The following is an 8409-nucleotide window of genomic DNA, read 5'->3' as shown; positions in this document are numbered from 1 at the left end:
AATAGGCTGCTTCCAAGCATTTTACATAGGTACCAAAAATCTGAAGGAGGCCTGCAAGTCTGCGTGAAGTGGAGTGCAGGGGAGAGAGTAGTACAAGATTATCCTGGAGCTACAATGGGGGAAGCAAGGAAGCAGGGAGCACCTACAAGGAGTTGTGACATTCCTCAAATGCAACCAGAGTCCAAACAAGGGTTTTAGTCCAGATTGTAACATGAAGCTGTTAATTTCTTTTTGACCAATTACAGTAACTCCTGTGTTTCTTCCTAACCCCTAATGACCTTCCTTTTAAGAAATAGCCAATCCAATAACAGTAGGAACATGGAAACGTTGTCAAGTGAAATAACAAAACAACGCAAAATGTTTGAGTCTGGCCCTGGCCTCATACGAGAATACTGTGCCTAAGCCAGAGCACTGCTTCATTCCTCACAACTCTTCATGCTGAGGGCTGAAAGGATTGGAAATTCCACATTAAGCCTGCTGACTTTTCAGAGGTTTATAAAATTATGGTATCACCATGATTCTTGATCAGTCTGTCAGTCATTCTCGACAAAATATCACCAAACAGTAGGGAACAAGGCAAAGGAGCAGAGTGGAAATACTCTGGGTTCTTTGTGTCCTTGGAGGACAATTATGGCCTGGATAGGACACTGTTCTCCACCTCTCAAAACAGGCTGCTACTAAGACTTTAATACAAATGTGAAAAACTCAACTGACTACAGGGGTCAGGAAGGGAATAGAAATGATTAAAACGGGTCTGATGGGGACTGTGTCAAACTCCGAATTACATACCCCATCTAAAGAGGTTAGGAACTACTCAGCTGAAGCTTATTGTTACCCTGCAGAATTACACATATGTATTTTAAAGAGAAGCCAAAATCTCTTTGGAAAATGCTGGCAACTAATTGAAATTGTTTAAATTACTGTGTGGGCCAATTTAAAAAAAGAAGAAGAAAGAAATGTCAGTCTTGCAGCTTGGATTGACCTGCAGTAATGAGTTTGCAAATTCTCCCTTAAGCTACTTTGGAAGCTCACACAAATTTAAAACCTTCCAGGCCTCCTCCTGTTTTCCTGAATCACCAACGGAGTCTACTAAGATTTGGAAAACTTCTCAGAAGAGCCAGTAAACAATACATTGGTGTCCTCAGGAACTTATTGCTAAACACTTTTCTTGAGAACTGCAGTAAGCATAAGCAAGAAAAACTAAAAGAGAATGAACAAGAGTCAAAATCAGACCTGAGATAACAAAGAAAGTGAAGGAATAAGCAGTACATTGGTGGAACGCAGGAAAATGGAAACTGAAAAAATGTGACCGAAGTTAATACATGAGAAATGTAGGGAGAACAATACTCATGCGATATCCTAGTGACTCATGTATAAGACAGGAGAATAGAGTAGAGAACAGAATTCCCAGGCCCATGAGAACACACTAGGGTGTGCTAATGGGAGTGAGTGGCAGTTGTGATGAACTGGATACAGGAGGTAATTAACTTGGAGAGAATAGCTTATTGACAGTATATTTCTGCTAGAAGGAGTTGAGATTTGAAGGGAACCACTGTTATTATTAATGATACATGAGGAACAAAAATTTGTGAACTATTTTCGTGGTCTCCTCATACAACTACCACATTTGAAAGAATATGATGAACGTGAGAGCTTGATCTCCTGCAAATTGTGATTTCTGGAGAGGTAAGGAAGGGGCACATAGGCGTGTGCCCAGGGTGGTGTTCTGGTCATATCTGTATGAGAAAACACGTTATTAATAAACAAGTCTCAGGAGAACAGTAGCAACCACCCAGTTCTGAATCTCCCCACATTCTCTCTAGAGAGCCATAAAATTGATTAAAAGAGTAATTAAAACCACATGATTTTTTACACTGACAAAATACATATTAAAATATTTAGGGATAAAGGGCTGTTGTATGTCACTTGCCCTCAGACTGTTCAGAAGAGAAAAACTTTCTGACTTTTCAAGTGTGGTCGTTTATTTATGTATTCATTGTTTATTCATTCCACAAGCATCATCTGTTACATATGCTTTATTCAACATTACTTCTTTAAATTGAGTGCTTGCTATTTCTTATTTGCTTAGCAGGGATAACACAAGTAAAACTAGTGTTACTTCTTACATTCAAAAAAAAAAATGTAGAAGTCCAGCCTCATAAAACAATGAAAATCTTGCTGGCGTTTATTGCAGTTCACCTAAAGATGTATTAGAATTAATTTGCATGTCAGAGAGTAAAACCTTCCAAACTCCCTGAAAGTTTCACTTTAAAAAGTGATTGCCTACAGCTCTTAAACCTTTCTATTCATAAAATATAACAGAACGCCTGACTTTCTTCTTACTTCCTTTTCCCCTGTCTGACCAAGCTCTTCCAATCTCTAGTCGCTTTTTGCCAATTTTTTATATTGATGATCAGAAACCCTCAGATTCTTGCAGTCTCTTTTCTGCTATACTCAGCATACTGAAGGTCTTAGAGGCACAAAGAAAGGATTGTGAGCTGACTGAACTCCAAGGCATTCTTTCTTCTTAGAAACCCAGGGCAAAAGGGAGAAGGAGTTCAGGGATGCAATAGAAGTGGAAATGAAAGAAAAATACTTAAAACAATTATATATTTTCCTTTATTCCTATAACTTATTTTTATGTGGAATTAGTAAAAGACAGTATTGTGTTTCTTCAGATAAAAAAAAAAAAAAAAGTTTCTTTTTTGAAAACCTCCCAATCTGGCATCTAGTCTACCCTCTAGACAAGAAAAGCAGCAAAAGGAGAGAAATAGTAAGAGAGACAAAAAGAGAAGAAAGAGAAGGAGAAGGAAGAAGAAAAGGTGAAGGAAGAGAGAAAAGAAGTAAAGAAGAAGGATTCAGTTGTGAAAGGACAATAACCCTCAGGACCCCAAAATCACTAAGGCAAATGGAAAGTCAAGCTGGAAACTGCACCAGGCAAATGTGCTTCCCATTTTATTCCTAAATAAAATAGCTACAAAGATTTAAAAAGTTACATACATCTTTCACAACCCACAAGGAAACTCCCTATGGTCCTCAAGATCTTTACCCTAAAACAGTTCTGCTGAACTTCACCCTGGTGATGTAAATTGATAGCTTATCTTTACAGGTTTGGGACAAAGGATAGAACTCAAAGTCATCCCTCTGCTCACCTGAGACAAATGCATATCATTGCTTCCTCTGACCTATTGTTCATGCAGATTCACTAAGCCAGACTAAGATGTAAGTGACTATTAATTACTCTACCCCTTTCTCGCATGTAAATTGTATATGTAGTGAAAGCTAATCAAAGCCCCAAAAAATACAACCTTTTTTCTCCTATCTACGTATGACATGGAAGCAAGGATCACCTCCTTGCCCAGCTTCCAGTGGTCCTGCCTTTTTGGACCAAACCAAAGTACATCTTCACATATTGACTGCTGTCTTTTGTCTCCCTAAAATGTATAAAACCAAGCTGTACCACAACCACCTTGGGCACATGTCATTGAATCTCCTGAGAATGTGTCACAGGCGCATCCTTAACCTTAGCAAAATAAACTTCGTAAATTGACTGAGACCTCTTGTCAGATACTTTGGGTTCACACAGATAGTAATAGAACCATGTGTAATATAAGAATTTCTATTGGTATGATGATCATATATGCCTTGGATATGACTGTGATTTTTGCGTGTTTATCTACAGGGCACCCTTCACTCTCAACTGTCTCCATTTAGATGAGAAATTATGTTTGATAGACCCATAAGCAGGGTAGAATGAGGTCTAATTTTGATATTACAGAAGTACCTTTTCAAAGATAGAGTTGGCCTATATCCGTAGGATCTCATAACTAGATTTTCCCTAAATGAATTCTTCAAGGAAGAGATCTGCTAACTGTTGGCTGCTAATTATAATTTTATTCATGGCCCTTGGGAAAACTGCAAACATTTTAACCTATTCATGTAACTGAATATCCCCCGTTTTTCTAAGAGGTGACTTAATTATTATTATTTTCTTTCTCTTTTCTTGTTATCTGGTTCCCCATTTCTGACTTAGCTCTTTAAAAATGTGAATATATTCTTTCACATCTCCCTCACCAGACATTTCCTGCAATGCAAGTTCTGACTCTGTGCTCCAAGACAGGTCTCTCCTTGTGAGCTGACAGTCGCTTTACAGACCAAAGCATACCCACCACGGACCTCTCACCTCCAGGGGGTTGCCTTCAAACATACTTTCCAGGGTTGCCTTGGGACTTTCATTCACCAGGAGGGCATATCAAAAGCATGCCCACTTGGTCAGTTTTACAAATTATTTCTTCCCAGGAAGGTGTCAACTCAACTGTTCAGTAGATAAGTCACCAAGCTAGCAGACAGATCCCCTGCCCTGGCTCAATTACTCCTCTTACCTTATAAAAATATTCACTTTCTGCTCCAAAGATGAAGTGGCACACTTAAAGGCAGGATACGTTGTGCCCCTTCCCCCATGTTAGCTTCAGAATAAATTCACTTTTTTTTGCATCAGATCTCTGCCTTGTTCGTTGGACTCTACATGCAGTGAGTAACTAACTTGTATTTTGGCTACATTCAAACACTAAAAATCTCCAATATGAGATTAAATGAATCAGTTGCTGAGGGTGTTCTATGCTGGGTCTTTTCTGATCTTTGGAAAACTAGCTAATTTTTGGATTACAGAGACAATGAATGACAAGGTTTTGATACAGGCAGGAGGCAAGGAAATACTGGATAGAAGAGGGCAGTTCCCTGGCAAAGACTTCACCCTCAAGCCTGGAAACCCACACCCCTAAATAAGAATAGGTATGCCTGTTTTCACACCAAATATTGCCTTTTGGCCCACCACACTCCCATAGCCTGTACCCATATAAACCCCAAACCCCAGGCTGTATGAGCAAAAGAGCAGAGGAGCAGAAGAGTGATGTGGCAGAGGAGAGAGGAGAAGAAGCATCTGAACGTCAAGAGTTCAGCTGGGGATAGTCAGAGAGGAGATCAGCAGCAGGATGCCAGAAAATGATCGTCTTCCCACTCCACCCCTTTCCAGCTCTCCATCCTTCTTGTTGAGAGTCACCTCCATCTGGCAATACAATCTCCTGCATTTACCATCCTTTAATTTGTCCATATGACCTGATTCTTCCTGGACACCAAACGAGGACCAAGGTACCAAAAGAGCACGGAGCTGGTTAAAACTTAAGCCATCTGTAGAAGGCAGAGTGAAAAAAGCACTGTGCTCATTGGAGCTTCAGGAGTCATGGACACCCGCCCTTAGATGTTACTGTGTGGCTGGAGCCCAAAAGCACTTGCCCTGGCTCCTGCACCTACCAGCCTAAGTGCTTCTCCTCCAGTAAGAGGTTTTAGTGCACAGTGGCCAAACAAATGAGCCATACCCCTGACATCCTGAGAGGGAGGTCAGGGAACTCTCCTGTTTCAGTTTCAGTCCCAATCCTTTCTAACTTCATGGGATAATTTTTATCATTCCAATGATGTCAAATTATTATCTTCATAGAATAATCAAACAAATCAATGCTAAACTCTAAAGTGAAATTAAGACAGCCTTGATTGAGCCACTGTAGAAATTGAGTGCTGCAGATTGAGTCTGTTGAAAACACATGTTCCAACTTTCTTAAGAAAAACATACTGTATATATGTGAGCCTATTTTATGTAACAAGTGGGCAATTTTTTAAATCTTTCTAGAACTCAATATTGGTACTCTTTAGGAATGAGGGTCACAGAATAGGAAACACGTAATTTTTAAAACTTTTTCCACTCTCCTTTCACCTTTGTCTGTTAAGTTTCCTGCTTCAGATATCAGCCATATGCAAACCAATTAAATGAATAAAGATTTCTCTTTGAGAATTCAAAAAGCTCAGTTATTTGACTGATTGAAATGTCTGGCTTATCTTCCTAGCTGTTCCTTTCTCTTGTAAGTAAATTTAAGTTGATCACTACAAAGAGCCTGTGGGTTTTTTGTTGTTTTTTTTTTTTTTTACTATATATGGTATTTAAGGCTTCTTTGTCTCATATTTTAAAAAGCCCCCAAGAAAGGAGGAAATGGTGAATTACTAATCAATAGGCATAAAGCTTCAGATAAGCAAGATGGATAAGCTCTAGCAATCTGCTAACATTGTACTGATAGTCCACACTATGTATTGTATATTTTTAAATGTGCTAATATGGAAGCTCTCATGTTAAGTGTTCTTATCACAATAACATACGATTTTTTTTAAAGCCCAATGAGGTAGGGTGTGACTTTCTCAGAGCAAACAGAATCTGAAAATGACTAAGTATCAAATGACATGTGTACATTCTACTGTACTGTACTGATCCTATTAAATCTCTAATGAAGTTTGAAGCAGGATTTTAAAGTTTTTTATGTCTTCTAGTTTCATTCAGCTTCCTTCATCTGCAAAATAAATTGCTGTGATAAAACAAGTCCTATTCAAAAGTGAATGTTTTGAAAATAAAATTACCCAGAGGAGATAACATTCAAATTCAACACATAGTTTTTAAGGACTCATTATGTACCAAGCCGTGTTAGGTACAGTGAGGAACATAAAGATGACACAGTTTAGTTCTCCTGGAACTCATAATCTAGTGGAGGAGAAAAAAGCATCTATGCAAGACAGCCTGAATATGAGACATAACAGTGTAGAATGGAGGAGTTGTGTGAAAACAAAATCAAGTCCCAGCCTGAACAAGTTGACAATTTCCTAGCAGAGACAAATCTTCTACCAATGCTAACACCAAGCAGAATGTCCTAAGAGGTTTATTAAGTGTACACCATGCAATAGTGTCAGATATAAACATTTGTAGAGTGTCTACTATTTGCCAACATTTATGCATAACACTGCATATTCATTGGCTCATTTAAAGAAAGGTGATATTAATTCTGAGAGGAACTTGAGGAAGTTCTGATGGATATCTAGAAAGTGGTGCATATAGAACAAAACCAAGAACTTATCATTTGGTCTCCCCTGGCTGGTTCGTCAGAGACCTCCGTCTGTTCTCCAGCATCTGTGCATTTTTTCTTAATACAATTGTACAAGTTATGTGGGCAACAGCCATCATCAAGCATACTGTTGCCTATCTCAATCTGTCAACCTGGAAAATATGAGGCACATCTTTAAAATAATACTTATAGGGATAGCCTAGCAAAAATTTAATGATCTCAAAGATATTTTCCAGTTCTTAAAATTTAACAATTCTATGTTTTGTTTTGCATAAGGGAAGTTTCATGGCAAATGTCTGAACATTTGGCTGTAATTTGTTACACTTGTTTTTTCTTTACTTCTTTAGGCAATATAAAACAATGAAAAATATATACCTTAGTAACTAATATAAGAAGGGCAAAGGGCCAAAAGGGGATATATTTTAGAAATTCCTGACTCATAATGTTGTAGTATTAGTGTTCTGCCAGCAAAATTTAGTTTTGAAGGGAATACAGTACTCAAATTTGAATGCATTATATTGATCCTTGAATATTTTGTCTATAATTGTGTCAGTCTTTAATTGTTTTTACTTCAAAAAACCATAAATGTTACTGTTGTGGGAAAAAAGGCCCTACAATTGAGCAATCCTTAGTTCATTATGGTATGGTACACATTGTTCTAACAGCTGCCAGAAATCAAAGCTGGTTGCCTGTAAATGGCAATAGCATAATCATGATGCAACTCAAAGTTGATGTGGTCCATTGAAAATTGATGTCATGCACCATATGTAGTGTACAATTCCTACAAATTGACAGGAATGAATTTGACAGGCTAGCATTCAATTTTCTTATAAAAATATATCTGTAATCCTTCAACTTTGCAAATTACCCAAAGATCTTAACGTATATTAAATGTATCTAAAGTTGACTGTGATGATGGCAATGATCTTTAATTGCAGTAGCTTCTGGTAACTACAAGAAGATTTGTAGCTTCTTGTTTTTCATGTAATGTCAGAGTGACCTGTGTACTAAAGTGCCTGATTGCTTATACTTCAGGGTTTTTATTTTATTTTTTTTTTAGTTTACCAGCTCTGCAAATGACTTCTACAAAAAAGAAAATTACCAATGCCATCAATTAGTTATCATGACTTCTATCAAAGTTATATTAATTTAGTTGTATTAGGTTTAGAAGTATTCCTCAGATTCCTCTCAGTCTATTAGTACTTTGAGATCTAGCAATATTATTCATTTCATCTGCTAGTTAAATATTTTTTTTAAAAAAACTGCTCCAACTGCCAAAGATTTATGTTCTCAAATTTGTTAACCCCAAATTGTTACCATATAATTAAATATAATCACAGCTAATGTTGCCTTATTCACTTTATTTAAACTACTCCAATGTGCATTTTAGTATTTCAGAAGCAATTTGTGTTCTTCCTGGCATTAATTCATTATCATTTATCTGACAAAATATCAAATTTTGGGGTGGCGT

This window comes from Cebus imitator, unplaced genomic scaffold (assembly GCF_001604975.1).
Source record: "Cebus imitator isolate Cc_AM_T3 unplaced genomic scaffold, Cebus_imitator-1.0 Scaffold601, whole genome shotgun sequence".
Lineage (NCBI taxonomy): Eukaryota > Metazoa > Chordata > Mammalia > Primates > Cebidae > Cebus > Cebus imitator.
Note: the sequence above shows the minus strand (reverse complement) of the source record.